This window comes from Oncorhynchus mykiss, chromosome 9 (assembly GCF_057628025.1).
Source record: "Oncorhynchus mykiss isolate SJ-2025 chromosome 9, ASM5762802v1, whole genome shotgun sequence".
Classification (NCBI taxonomy): domain Eukaryota; kingdom Metazoa; phylum Chordata; class Actinopteri; order Salmoniformes; family Salmonidae; genus Oncorhynchus; species Oncorhynchus mykiss.
Window position 1 is genome coordinate 67582619 of NC_143030.1, and position 15028 is coordinate 67597646.

Sequence of the window (15028 nt, forward strand, 5' to 3'; positions counted from 1 at the left end):
GCAAGGACAACAACCTCTCCCTCAACGTGATCAAGACTAAGGATATGATTGTGGACTACAGGAAAAGGAGGACCGAGCACGCCCCCATTCTCATCGACGGGGCTGTCGTGGAGCAGGTTGAGAGCTTCAAGTTCCTTGGTGTCCACATCACCAACAAACTAACATGGTCCAAGCACACCAAGACAGTCGTGAAGAAGAAACAACAAAACCTATTCCCCCTCAAGAGACTTGAGGGGGAATAGGACTTGAGGGGGAAAAACTTGAGGGGGAAAAAGATTTGGCATGGGTCCTCAGATCCTCAAAAGGATTTACAGCTGCACCATCGAGAGCATCCTGACGGGTTGAATCACTGCCTGGTATGGCAGCTGCTCGGCCTCTGACCACAAGGCACTACAGAGGGTAGTGCGTGGGGCCCAGTATATCACCAGGGCCAAGCTTACCACCATCCAGGACCTCTATTCCAGGCGGTGTCAGAGGAAGGCCCTAAAAATTGTCAAAGACTCCAGCCACCCTAGTCATAGACTGTTATCTCTGCTACCGCACTGCAAGCGGTACTGGAGTGCCAAATCTATGTCCAAGAGGCTTCTAAACAGCTACTACCCCAAGCCTTAAAACTCCTGAACAGCTAATCAAATGGCTTCCCAGACTATTTGCACCCCCTGCTGGTGCTACTCTCTGTTATTATCTATGCATAGCCACTTTAACAACCCTACCTGCATGTACATCATTACCTAAATTACCCTGACACCGGTGCCCCCTCAAATTGACACATTGACTCTGTACCGGTATCCCCTGTATATAGCCCCGCTAATGTGATTTACTGCTGCTCTGTAATTATTTGATTTTCTTATCTCTTACTTTTCTTGGGGGTATTAAACTGCATTGTTGGTTAAGGGCTTGTAAGTAAGCATTTCACTGTAAGGTTTACACCTGTTGTAATCGGCGCATGTTACAAATGAAATTTGATTTGATTTGATATTTGAATTATCTTTATGGAGTCATATAAACATTTTAATAGGCTAATCGCTAAGTCTTATTACGAGTCGCATGTGAGGTATTTATAATATCCTATACACTGTATTTGCACGTCAATTATTACTGTCCACTACACTCACACTTGATCTCTGAACAAGAGCAATCATTTATTTTTTTTATTTCACCTTTGTATAACCAGGTAGGCTAGTTGAGAACAAGTTCTCATTTGCAACTGCGACCTGGCCAAGATAAAGCAAAGCAGTTCGACACATACAACAACACAGAGTTACACATGGAATAAACAAACATACAATCAATAATACAGTAGAAAAGTCTATATACAGCATGTGCAAATGAGGTACGGTAAGGGAGGTAAGGCAATAAATATGGTGGCGGAGTAATTACAATAAAGCAATTAAACACTGGAATGGTAGAATGTGCAGAAGATGAATGTGCAAGTAGAGATAGAGATACTGGGGTGCAAAGGAGCAAGATAAATACAAGATAAATACATAAATATAGCATGGGGATGAGGTAGATTGGATTGGCTATTTACAGATGGGCTATATACAGGTGCAGTGATCTGTGAGCTGCTCTGACAGCTGGTGCTTAAAGCTAGTGAGGGAGGTAAGAGTCTCCAGCTTTAGTGATTTTTGCAGTTTGTTCCATCATTGGCAGCAATTTGTTGAGTAGAGTGATAGAGGATATTTTGTAAATGACATCGCCAAAGTCGAGGATCGGATGGTCAGTTTTACAAGGGTATGTTTGGCAGCATGAGTGAAGTATGCTTTATTGCGAAATAGGAAGCAGAATCTAGATTTAATTTTGGATTGGAGATGTTTATTGTGACTCTGGAAGCAGAGTTTACAGTCTAACCAGACACCTAGGTATTTGTAGTTGTCCACATATTCTAAGTCAGAACCGTCCAGAGTAGTGATGCTGGACGGGCGGGCAGGTGCAGGCATCGATCGGTTGAAGAGCATGCATTTAGTTTTACTTGCATTTAAGAGCAGTTGGAGGCCATGGAAGGTGAGTTGTATGGCATTGAAGCTCGCCTGGAGGTTAGTTAACACAGTGTCCAAAGAAGAGCCAGAAGTATACAGAATGGTGTCGTCTGCTTAGAGGTGGATCAAAGAATCACCAGCAGCAAGAGCGACATCATTGATGTATACAGAGAAAAGATTGTGTATACATTGTGGATACACCATGCCTTTTAAAGGACGAGAACACTATTCCCCTTTCACAGACAGTCAGGTTATTGATCCTATGAGCCAAACACCTGTCAAATACTAAAACATTCTGTATCGTATGTGTGCGTCCAAGAGGCCAATGGAAACTGTGGAAACCCTTACCACAAGCATCTCACACATCCCTCACTCTATTCCTCGCTACCCTGGCTGTGTGTTTTGTGACGTTTATCTCTCCATTGTGCATCACTTTTCACACATTGAGCTGCCTCACTGTTTTTTTTTACAGGCAACCCTTAGCGAGTGACATTTTGACAAAAAGTCTTAAATCTATTTCCAGGTATGGCGACCGTGAGGTAGTCAGGTGAAGGTGATCCGTTTGGTATTCCGTTTCTTTACCAAAAATAAGCCTATTAAATTGAAAATAACTTGACTCTAAAGTCAATAAATGACTGAAAAGTTATGTCGGCAACTGCATGTTATGGCAAATACTAGATCTACAAATAGAGACAGACAAACACAGCAAAACAAAGTGACCATGGACCAAGTAGCTGATGACACGGCTAAAGTGAGTTTAGAGACACTACTAACAGAATGGCTATGTGTAGACTGAACAGACAATGTAGGACAGATGGGGCAATAAAAAAGGTACGCGTTAATGCCTTCACTCGCACACCTATTAACAAGACACAGCACCACTCAGGCCAACTGTCTAAATGAATAACACTTTAATGGCTATTGGATATGTAGCCTAAATGACAACCCATCCATTGGTAGGCCATAGCCATGACCTATTTGTTTACGTAACAAACTACAAGTGAACAAGACAACATGATTGCTATGATCTGGACAATTATTTTGAATGCCCCCCAGCCGATAGGCTATAAAGGCCTGAGTGGGTGGGAAGAATTTAAGTGACCCATATATAAAAAAGAGATTAAATGTCATACAGCATAAGACGCTGAATTTGTAAGCACACTGTCATTACCCTACCGCCACCAAGGGGCACTCTGTTCACAGCGTTGACATCAGCAAACCGCTCGCCTACACGACGCCATACACATGGTCTGCAGTTGGACGTATTGCCAAATTCTCTAAAACAACATTGTAGGTGACTTATGATAGAGAATTTAAAATTAAATTATGTGGGCAACAGCTCTGGTGGACATTCCTGCAATCAGCGTGCCAATTGCACGCTCCCTCAAAAGTTGAGACATCTGTGGCGTTGTGTTGTGTGACAAAACTGCACATTTTAGAGTGGCCTTGTATTGTCCCCAGCACAAGGTGCCCCTGTGTAATGACCATCTCAGTGCAAGTGGTGTCACTGCAGTCCCTGGTTCAAATCCACATCTGGCCGTGATTGGGTGTCCCATAGGGCGGCGCACAATTGGCACAGCGTTGTCCAGGTTTGGCCGGAGTAGGCCATCTGTCACGTTCTGACCATAGTTCTTGTGTGTTTTCCTTGTTTTTAGTGTTGGTCAGGATGTGAGCTGGGTGGGCATTCTATGTTGTGTGTCTAGTTTGTCTGTTTCTGTGTTTGGCCTGATATGGTTTTCAATCAGAGGCAGGTGTTAGTCATTGTCTCTGATTGGGAACCATATTTAGGTAGCTTGTTTTGTGTTGGGGTTGGTGGGTGATTGTTTCCTGTCTTTGTCTATGCACCAGATAGGACTGTTTTCGGTTTTCACATTTGTTGTTTTGTAATTTGAAGTGTTAAGTTGGGATTTATTATTAAATAAGATGAACCCTCACCACGCTGAGCTTTGGTCCTCTCTTTCCCAGGAAGAAAGCCGTTACACCATCTAAATAAGAATTTGTTCTTTACAGACTTGCCTAGTTAAATAAAGGTTTGATTTATTGTGCAGCCAGCTAAAACAATTTTCTGATTTTCTGATTTTAAAAAGAATAACGACAACATCTGTTTTTTTAAGAAACTCACGTCAGCAATAGAATTTGAAAGGTTTGGGTGAGCTTGTGATGGGTACTCTACTTAGATCAAACAGGGTACATACAGAATAAGATGTCTTCAGACAATCTCAGTTGATTTTTCTATAATCCATCATAACAGGAACTTGAACGTTCACAAAGTGGAAATATCATTGGAAGCCGAAAAAGCATTGTATAGGGTGGAATGGACATATTTGGTGTCCTTCTTAAACAAAAATGTGTTTTTGGTCTGGTATTTATTTCCTGAATGGAGCTATTATACAAATCCCTCAAAGCAGCTGTCATAAAGTTGGCCTGGGGGTAGGTTTATGACAGTCATAAATACCTCTTTTTCCCTCCCTTTTCTTCTCTCTACCCTACTGATGTTACATTTGCAAAACCCTTGGTTAACATAGAGATTCTGGGAACATCAGAAGGTGGGGGGAAATTAACTATATCCTGGTAATCCGACCAATTGAACATATGCGGTGGTACTTAATGAATATGATGTCAGTTCGGTTGTCATCTGAGACATTCTCATCAATGATAAGATGACAAACTCTACAGTGTAAATTCTACACATCGGAGTTATCGGATTCACATGGAATTGTTGTTCAATTTAAATGTTTGAATATGACATTTTTGTGATGGGATGAAATGTGATTTTAGCTTCTAAAATGTGAGATTTGGGTTTTCATAAAATAGGGCTCTGCTCACTCAGTGGCCCGCCCCTGTGAAGGGACATGGGCTATAAAACTTTTCAAACACGCCCTCCTCTCCCTTCCTATATAATGCCCTTGACGACAATATAACCTCCTGTTCTGAGGACGTGAGGACGACGGTCCGATGTCAGAATGGTTCAGATAATAACTACAGAACGAAGCCAACATCAGCGTGAGCTTTGGTATGAATGGTATGAACTCTTATTCACTACAGAAGTGATACCTCCTAGCCGTTGCGTTAGCAACAGCCGCTGCAAACGAGGGTTAGGAAGGAACAGACCGAGTATCCCGTCTACCACACGACCACGTTACTACAACATATTCAATTTACCAGCAAAGACATTCTTCAAAGGACAAAGCACTCGGTTGGGCAACACGGCCTTCCATCTACCACCAACCTACCGAAGCGCAGCTCAGAGTAAATGTTTATTGCATTTTCCTTTTCCAAATGGGCGGTAATTTAGAATGCATAAGATACTGTATTTACGATGGCACAGCTTCGCCCTTTGTTCCTCAGTCTTCCCGCTCTTTCACTCAAACCCAATCCCTTTTCTTTTGTGTAACCAGCTGTCATATCTGTTCCGCCCGCTAGGGACGTTTTCCTTTATGACGTAATTTGTAATCAAGTTATGATTTAATTATGTGTATGTGTAATTCTGTGTGATTAGTTAGGTATTTAGTAAATAAATAATTAAACAATTTTGTATTGCTGATTCAAATTGTTAGCCAGGGTTCGTGCAGATAACCAAGAATTTACAACTTTCAGATGAGACTGAATTAAGATGATGATTAATATTGACTGCTATTGATGTAAAATATTACTAGGTCTTTAAGAGTTTGTGGTGCCCGACTCTCTAGTTAATTACATTTACATGATTAGCTCAATCAGGTAATATTAATTACAGAAAATTATTTTATAGAGTAGCATGTCATATCACTTAATCCGGCATAGCCAAAGACACGACACAGCTATAAGAGCAAATGGACACATCTCTGATCCAGACATCCCTTTCCTGCAGTCAATGACCAAAAGCACCCTCTTGTCCTCATTGGTGGAATGTTATTCATATTTGTCCAAATGTCCAAAGAAAAAAAAAATTTACGACGAAAATCCGGTGTTTCTTTGTTAAACTGTTTTGTTATATTTCAGTCTTCGTTGATGTATATGAAGTTTAATATTGGGATTCAAACTCAAAATGGAATACAATTCAACTCTATATCTGACATGGTACCTGGTGTCTTCTTTTTCTTAAGCCCCTAACCATGTGTGTTAGGTGTATACTATTGTTTCAAAGTAGATTTGTTTAAGACTACCAATAATCACTCCATGTGACACTGATTTAGGTTCAGTTATCAAGAGGAAGAAGACAGGGGAGGCCCTCTGTCAAGTTATTTATTTGCTTTAGCCACGTAACCCCAAGCATCAATAATCAGAACCCACGGCTCAATCCAGGGAAAGCAGCTACTCTTTCTGGGGTCCAGCAAAATTAAGGCAGTTTATTAAATTTTAAAAACATTACAATACATTCACACATTTCACAACACACTGTGTGCCCTCAGGCCCCTACTCCACCACTACCACATACCCACATTACTAAATCCATGTGTATGTTATCGTGTGTGTGTGTGTGTGTGTGTGTGTGTGTGTGTGTGTGTGTGTGTGTGTGTGTGTGTGTGTGTCTGTAATAATGTGTCTGTGTTGCTTCACAGACCCTGCTGTTCCATAAGGTGTATTTTTATCTGTTTTTTAAATCTAATTTTACTGCTTGCATCAGTTACTTGATGTGGAGTAGAGTTGCATGTAGTCATGGCTCTATGTAGTACTTTGTGCCTCCCATAGTCTGTTCTGGACTTATGCATGGGTATGCATGGGTGTCCAAGCTGTGTGCCAGTAGTTTAGACAAGTTGCGACAAAACTAGGGACTATAGGACCTGCCTTGTTGATAGTGTTGTTAAGGCAGAGCATTGCTTTATTACAGACAGACTTCTCCCCATCTCAGCTACTACTGCATCAATATGTTTTAACCTTGACCGTTTACAATTTAGCGTTACTCCAAGCTGTTTAGTCATCTCAACTTGCTCATTTTCCTTTTTTTATTACAAGATTTAGTTGAGGTTTAGGGTTTAGTGAGTGTTTTGTTCCAAATACAATGCTTTTAGTTTTAGAAATATTTAGGGCTAACTTATTCCTTGCCACCCACTCTGAAACTAACTGCAGCTCTTTCTTGAGTGCTGTCGCTGTAGTAGCTGATGTGTATAGTGTTGAGTCATCCGCATACATAGACACTCTGGCTTTACTCAAAGACAGTGGCACGTCGTTAGTAAAAATTGAAAAAAGCAAGGGGCCTAAACAGCTACCCTGGGGAATTCCTGATTCTAAATGGATTATATTTGAGAGGCTTCCATTACAGAACACCCGCTGTGTTCTGTTAGACAAGTAACTCTTTATCCATATTATATCAGGGTGTGTAAAGCCATAACACATACATTTTTCCAGCAGCAGACTATGATTGATAATGTCAAAAGCTGCACTGAAGTCTAACAAGACAGCCCCCACACTCATTTTATAATGAATTTCTCTCTGCCAATCATCAGTCATTTGTGTAAGTGTTGTGCTTATTCAGTGTCCTTCCCCATAAGCATGTTGAAATTCTGTTGTCAATTTGTTTACTGTGAAATAGTATTGTATCTGGTCAAACACCTTTTTTTCCAGAAGTTTACTAAGGGTTGGTAACAGGCTGATTGGTCAGCTATTTGAGCCAGTAAAGGAGGCTTTACTATTCTTGGGTAGCGGAATGACTTGAGGGAACACACTTTTATGTAGACTTAGATTGAAGAGATTGCAAATGGGAGTGACAATTTCATCCTCTATCATCCTCGTTTATTTTCCATTGAAGTTGTTAGACTCAGGTGGCTTGTCATTGTTGATAGACTACAATATTTTTTTCACCTCTTCCACACTGACTTTACGGAATTCAAAAGAACATTTATTGTCTTTCATAATTTGGTCCGATATATTTGGATGTGTATTCAGCGTTTGTTACTGGCATGTCATCCCTAAGTTTGCATATCTTGCCAATGAAAAAGTCATTAAAGTAGTTTGCAATATCAGTGGGCATTGTGATGAATGAGCCATCTGATTCAATGAATGAAGGAGCCGAGTTGTCTTTTTTTCTCTCCAAAATGTTATTTAAGGTGCTCCAATGCTTTTTACTATCATTCTTTATATAGTTTATATTTGATTCACATTGTAGTTAACTTTTATTTTTTATTTAGTTTAGTCACATGATTTCTTAATTTGCAGTATGTTTGCCAATCTGTTGGAATCACTACAAAACTTATTGTATGACCTCTTATACACTATATTAGGCCCAGCCTTTGGAACTTTGGTTTTCCTAGATATGGCTATTATATTGTGATCACTACATGCTATGGATTTGGATACTGCTTTAAAGCAAATATCTGCAGCGTTAGTAAAGATGTGATCAATACATGTTGAGGATTTAATTCCTGTGCTGTTTGTAACTACCCTGGTAGGTTGACTGACAACCTGATCCAGGTTGCAGACACTGGTTACAGTTTGAAGTTTTTTCCTGAGTGGGCAGCTTCATGACAGCCAGTCAATATTTAAATGACCCAGAAAATATACTTCTCTTTTGATATCACATACTGTACATTTTCAAGCATTTCACACATATTATCCAGATACTGACTGTTAGCACTTTGTGGTCTATAGCAGCTTCCCACAAGAATGGGCTTTAGGTTAGGCAGATGAACCTGTAATCATATTACTTCAATAGTATTTAACATTAGATCGTCTCCAAGGCCTCCCGGGTGGCGCAGTGGTTAAGGGCGCTGTACTGCAGCACCAGGTAGACTTACTCAAGTTATTTACATTGGAGCTGATGGTCTTCCTACTATTGCACACCGCCTCAGTGCTAACAGTGTAACTCTGGTTTATAGGCTCATGATTACTGCTTGCAATAGCTTTAGGATAAACGGATATATTCGGTGCAATTAGGGATACATAAATTAAATTACATACATTGTGTTTGCCAATGCCCCTAAGATCATGTACATTTGATGCAGCATTATGACGACTCATTGTCACAATGGTAGGGATTAACTGAGCTGGTCTTGGATCATTTACCAGTCATTGTTTCAATGCAGCCTTGAAATGCGAGTCCAAAAGCCAAGATGATTTGGTGGAGAACTACATGCGATATCATTGTATGCAGACATTTGACTGTATTTATCTGAACCAGCACATTATTTTGCAACTGTTATGGTGCTCTATCAGGAGTCAGAGTGAAATGGGAGAAAACAGAAATAATGCCCATTTCTAATTATGAATTCTCAAGCTTGGGTGGCAGGTAGCCTACTGGATAGAGGGTTGGATTAGTAACTGAAAGGTTGCAAGATCAAATCCCTGCGCTGACAAGGTAAAAATCTGTTGTTCTACTGCTGAACATGGCAGTTAACCCACTGTTCCTAGGCTGCCATTGAAAATAAGAATTTGTTCTAAACTGACTTGACTAGCTAAATAAAGGTGAAAAAAATTAAAAAGCTTGGAAGTAGATTTAAGTGGAAATGGACAAAGATACATGATAATTGATAATAATAATAATAATTTGATAATTTACAATTTGGAGGAGGCCTATAAAATCTACTTCAGCACCCTTGGTAAATATAAGCAAAATGGGCTGTGAAAAAAAAATCACAAAAATTGATGTGAAATAAATGCAATAAATATTTTTCCACAAAACATGTGTGCCACAATTATGGGCACCACTAAAAATGCTTATGAGTCAATTCTAACTGAAGTACAGTGCCTTGCGAAAGTATTCGGCCCCCTTTAACTTTGCGAACTTTTGCCACATTTCAGGCTTCAAACATAAAGATATAAAACTGTATTTTTTTGTGAAGAATCAACAACAAGTGGGACACAATCATGAAGTGGAACGACATTTATTGGATATTTCTAACTTTTTTAACAAATCAAAAACTGAAAAATTGGGCGTGCAAAATTATTCAGCCCCCTTAAGTTAATACTTTGTAGCGCCACCTTTTGCTGCGATTACAGCTGTAAGTCGCTTGGGGTATGTCTCTATCAGTTTTGCACATCGAGAGACTGACATTTTTTCCCATTCCTCCTTGCAAAACAGCTCGAGCTCAGTGAGGTTGGATGGAGAGCATTTGTGAACAGCAGTTTTCAGTTCTTTCCACAGATTCTCGATTGGATTCAGGTATGGACTTTGACTTGGCCATTCTAACACCTGGATATGTTTAATTTTGAACCATTCCATTGTAGATTTTGCTTTATGTTTTGGATCATTGTCTTGTTGGAAGACAAATCTCCGTCCCAGTCTCAGGTCTTTTGCAGACTCCATCAGGTTTTCTTCCAGAATGGTCCTGTATTTGGCTCCATCCATCTTCCCATCAATGTTAACCATCTTCCCTGTCCCTGCTGAAGAAAAGCAGGCCCAAACCTTGATGCTGCCACCACCATGTTTGACAGTGGGGATGGTGTGTTCAGCTGTGTTGCTTTTACGCCAAACATAACGTTTTGCATTGTTGCCAAAAAGTTCAATTTTGGTTTCATCTGACCAGAGCACCTTCTTCCACATGTTTGGTGTGTCTCCCAGGTGGCTTGTGGCAAACTTTAAACAACACTTTTTATGGATATCTTTAAGAAATGTCTTTCTTCTTGCCACTCTTCCATAAAGGCCAGATTTGTGCAATATACGACTGATTGTTGTCCTATGGACAGAGTCTCCCACCTCAGCTGTAGATCTCTGCAGTTCATCCAGAGTGATCATGGGCCTCTTGGCTGCATCTCTGATCAGTCTTCTCCTTGTATGAGCTGAACGTTTAGAGGGACGGCCAGGTCTTGGTAGATTTGCAGTGGTCTGATACTCCTTCCATTTCATATTATCGCTTGCACAGTGCTCCTTGGGATGTTTAAAGCTTGGGAAATATTTTTGTATCCAAATCCGGCTTTAAACTTCTTCACAACAGTATCTCGGACCTGCCTGGTGTGTTCCTTGTTCTTCATGATGCTCTCTGCGCTTTTAACGGACCTCTGAGACTATCACAGTGCAGGTGCATTTATACGGAGACTTGATTACACACAGGTGGATTGTATTTATCATCATTAGTCATTTAGGTCAACATTGGATCATTCAGAGATCCTCACTGAACTTCTGGAGAGAGTTTGCTGCACTGAAAGTAAAGGGGCTGAATAATTTTGCACGCCCAATTTTTCAGTTTTTGATTTGTTAAAAAAGTTTTAAATATCCAATAAATGTCGTTCCACTTCATGATTGTGTCCCACTTGTTGTTGATTCTTCACAAAAAAATACAGTTTTATATATTTATGTTTGAAGCCTGAAATGTGGCAAAAGGTCGCAAAGTTCAAGGGGGCCGAATACTTTCGCAAGGCACTGTATATTCCCATTCATATTTTACTTTTTTAAGTTCACCTGAGTGATTACGAACACTTAAGTGGTAAGCCATGACTTCCTGTTTCACTGGGGTATAAATATGAGGTGACACACAGGCCAAGTTCCCATAGTCATCCATCACTATGGGAAAGACCCGAGACTACAGTAATGATATGCGACTAAAAGTTGTTGAGCTGCACAAGTCAGGAAATGGCTATAAGAAAATAGCTCAACGGTTAAAAATGGCCATTTCCTCAATCAAGTTTAAAGCAACTAGAGATGTTAACAATCAGCCTGGAAGAGGACGTGTGTCTTTATTGACCCCACACACAGTGAGGAGGATAGTTAGAGTGGCCAAAAAATCTCCAATAATCACAACTGGAGAATTGCAGACAGTAGTTGGGTCTTGTGGTCAGAAAGTCTCCAAATTTACGATCAGACATAACAGTACATAACCACAAGTTGTATAGGAGTGTTGCCGTAAAAAAAGCATTTGCTATCATCAAACAACAAACTCAAGCACCTACAGTTTGCCAAACGTTACTGGAACTTTCAATGGGACCGGGTTCTATGGTAAGATGAGACCAAAATAGAGCTTTTGGAAACAAACACCAGAGGTGGGTTTGGCATAGACAGAAAGATAGCCATGCAGAAAAGTACCTCATCCCCACTGTGAAGTATTGTGGTGGATCTTTGATGTTGTGGGGCTGTTTATCTTCCAAAGGCCCTGGACAACTTGTTAGAATACATGGTATCATGGACTCCATCAAATACCAGCAGATATTACATCGAAACCTGACTGCCTCTATTATGAAGCTTAAACTGGGCTGTGGTTGGATCTTTGAGCAGGACAATGATCCTAAGCACACCTCAAAATCAACACAAAAATGGTTCTCTGACCACAGAATCAAGGTTTTGCCATGACCATCCCAGTCCCCTGACCTAAACCCCATAGAAAACCTGTGGGATGAGCTGAAGAGGAGAGTCCACAAGCGTGGACCTCGGAATCTGAAGTATCTGGAGAGAATCTGTGTGGAGAAATGGTCTCAGATCATTAAAATGCAAATCAATTTATAGCATTTTTGACATGCGTTTTTCTGGATTTTTGTTGTTGTTATTCTGTCTCTTACTGTTCAAATAAACCTACCATTAAAATTATAGACGGATCATTTCTTTGTCAGTGGGAAAACGTACAAAATCAGCAGGGGATCAAATGCTTTTTTCTCTCACTGTATGTGAAAATGTTCATATTTGCTTCTACAACCTTAGACATAAATTACTGTAATTCAAGATAATCCATAGGATTTACTAAACTCCTGCCAGAATGCAATTAAAGCACCCAGAAAAGTCACATCTCTGTTGGAGATGCAGAAAACAAAAAGGAACCCTATTACATATGCTGTGGTCCTGTTACATATGCTGTGGTCCTGACACCATTTTGGGATAATGTCTGTACTAACATGTCATTGTGCACTTTATATCCATCCATATCCACGATTATGTCTGTTGGGAAATATAAATATTGGTGACCAATATCAAACAAAGTTTTGGTGTAGGTGTAATTGCTGCAAAATTTTTTATAGCTTTCAATTGGAAAGTATCATACTCACTGTCAGTAATGAACTGGAGGGCTGAACTATGTAGTTACATTCCATTAGATTCAGAGTCTAATGGAATGTAACTAAGCAAAATAAAATGCATATTTGATCAAATCTGGAAACCTTACATTGACCATCTTGAAATGTATGACATTTCCCTACAGACAGAATCGCGTTTGAATTATCAATGTATATTTGCTACGTTCAAGGACAGGTGTGGGCATGTTGTGGTGTGTATCGGGTGTAGTGGTTCTGTTGTTTTTGTGTGATGTTGTTTCTGTTTTTTCATGTTTATATATTTTTTAAAGAAGTGAACAAATTAGTCATAAAACATGCTGCTTGAAGAAAATCATACCATCCATCCCCTGTTTTCTGCTTCAGGAGTGAGAGAGAGAGTGAGAAACAGAGAGACAGAGAAACAGAGGCAGAGAGAGAGAGAAGAGACCCCTGAGGTCATCCTAATCAACCTCAATCATGTCACGGCTGCTGCCTGCCTGCACACACGCCGCCCGCCTCCTGCTTGGCTCGTAGGGTCTAGTCTTTGGCAGAAAACTGATAAGGCTGGAAAGGATTTGTTCAGTTTAGGCTCCCTCCTACTGCTGTATACTGCTGGGGACAGAGTGACAGACAGCCTGGAACAGCACCATAGGAACAGGTGAAGGGATGCAGGGGACCCAGAGATAGAACAGCCTAATCTCTATGGGGGGACCAACATCTACCACAGAGATGCATTCAATCACCATCACTCATCACTGAATGCTCAGCCAGCCACAAACAATGTAAAGTGATTTGATGTTGGCTGAAAAATTATTTATGAACCCAATCCACTGCAGCACCAGATCCTCTGCCAATACCAATACAATTCATGTAAGTTTTCAGTTATGAATACCTACTAATAACTACTACTGTATATCCTAATGCACATTGAACTATTGAATGATTTTCTGTCTGATTCGTGTTGTACAGTACAGATGAAAGGAAACAAATGGTTCCCTGGTGTGTCTCACATTAGCTTGGCAGCAGACAGGGAGCGTTAATCAAAGGGACAGACAGAGCCGTGATCCATCCACTAAGGATTGATGATGAAACCCATGTGAGCTGTCCACAGAGAACATGAGGTAACTACCTACCTGATGGGACTGGGAGGTAACGCTCTGGAGACCTGGGACTCACCTGACTCTGTGCTGCACATTTCATGCTACGCAGCTAAATGTGTGCCCCTGATACCATACTGTTGTACAGGACCACTGACTACGTTGTCATATATATAGACATGATATAAAACACCAGAGACATTGACTACACAGTTATAAAGATACAAGATACTGTAAACATAAGAGATATACACAAGTTACAAACAGAACCAGTCAATTTGACATCTACTGAGTCAAGGGTTTTTCTGTTTTCTGTATTTGTACTATTTTCTAAATTGCAGAGTAATAGTGAAGACATCAAAACTACGAAATAGCACATATGGAATCATGTAGTAACCAAAAAAGTGTCAAACAAATCAAAATATATTTTTAGATTCTTCAAAGTAGCCACCCTTTGCCTTGGTGACAGCTTTGCACACTCTTGGCATTCTCTCAACCAGCTTCACCTGGAATGCTTTTCCAACAGTCTTGAAGGAGTTCCCACATATGCTGAGCACTTTTTGGCTGCCTTTCCTTCACTCTGCGGTCCAATTCATCCCAAATCATCTCAATTGGGTTGAGGTCAGGTGATTGGGGTGGCCAGATCATCTGATCCAGCACTCCATTACTCTCATTCTGTGGAAGGGCTATTTGACCAAGAATGAGAGTAATGGAGTGCTGCATCTGGCCTACACAATCACCCGACCTCAACCCAATTGAGATGGTTTGGGATGAGTTGGACCGTATAGTGAAGGAAAAGCAAGGAACAAGTGCTCAACAAATGTAGGAACTCCGTCAAGACTGTTGGAAAAACATTCCAGGTGAAGCTGGTTGAGAGAATGCCAAGAGTGTGCAAAGCTGTCACCAAGGCAAAGGGTGGCTACTTTGAAGAATCTAAAAATATATTTTGATTTGTTTGACACTTTTTTGGTTACTACATGATTCCATATGTTATTTTATAGTTTCAATGTCTACAATGTAGAAAATAGTAGAAATAAAGAAAAACCCTTGAATGAGTAGGCGTGTCCAATCTTTTGACTGGTA

General features: G+C 40.3%; 1 protein-coding gene across 1 annotated transcript in view; it reads right to left on the reverse strand.

Moving 5' to 3' along the window:
• LOC110532598 (synaptotagmin-6) overlaps nucleotides 1-15028 on the reverse strand; it is a 53540-nt gene that overhangs the window by 37306 nt on the left and 1206 nt on the right. The window lies entirely within an intron of this gene.